This window comes from Bison bison, unplaced genomic scaffold, assembly GCF_000754665.1.
Source record: "Bison bison bison isolate TAMUID 2011002044 unplaced genomic scaffold, Bison_UMD1.0 scf7180017856674, whole genome shotgun sequence".
Lineage (NCBI taxonomy): Eukaryota > Metazoa > Chordata > Mammalia > Artiodactyla > Bovidae > Bison > Bison bison.
In genome coordinates, this window is record NW_011487247.1 from 1 (window position 1) to 635 (window position 635).

Here is a 635-nt window from a genome sequence, read left to right on the forward strand (position 1 = left end):
ATTTCCAAGGCAAACCATTCAACATCACAGTAATCCAAGTCTATGCCCCAACCACTGATGCTGTAGAAGATGAAATTGATCAGATCTATGAAGACCTACAAGACCTTCCAGAACTAACATGATATGAAAGATGTCCTTATCATCATAGGGGATTGGAATGCAAAAGTAGGAAGTCAAGAGATACCTGGAGTAACAGGCAAGATTGGCCTTGGAATACAAAATGAAGCAGGGCAAAGGCTAACAGAGTTTACCAAGAGAACACACTGGTCATAGCAAACAACCTCTTCCAATAACACAAGAGACGACTCTACACAAGGACATTACCATATGGTCAACACTGAAATCAGATTGATTACATTCTTTGCAGCCGAAGATGGAGAAGCTCTGTACAGTCAGCAAAAACAAGACCAGGTGCTGACTGTGGCTCAGATCATGAACTCCTTATTGCAAAATTCAGACTTCAATTGAAGAAAGTAGGGGAAACCACTAGACCATTCAGGTATGATCTAAATCAAATCTCTTACTATTATACAGTAGAAGTGAGAAATAGATTCAAGGGATTAGATTTGATAAATAGAGCACCTGAAGAACTACGGACAGAGGTTCATGACATTGTACAGGAGGTGGGGTTCAAA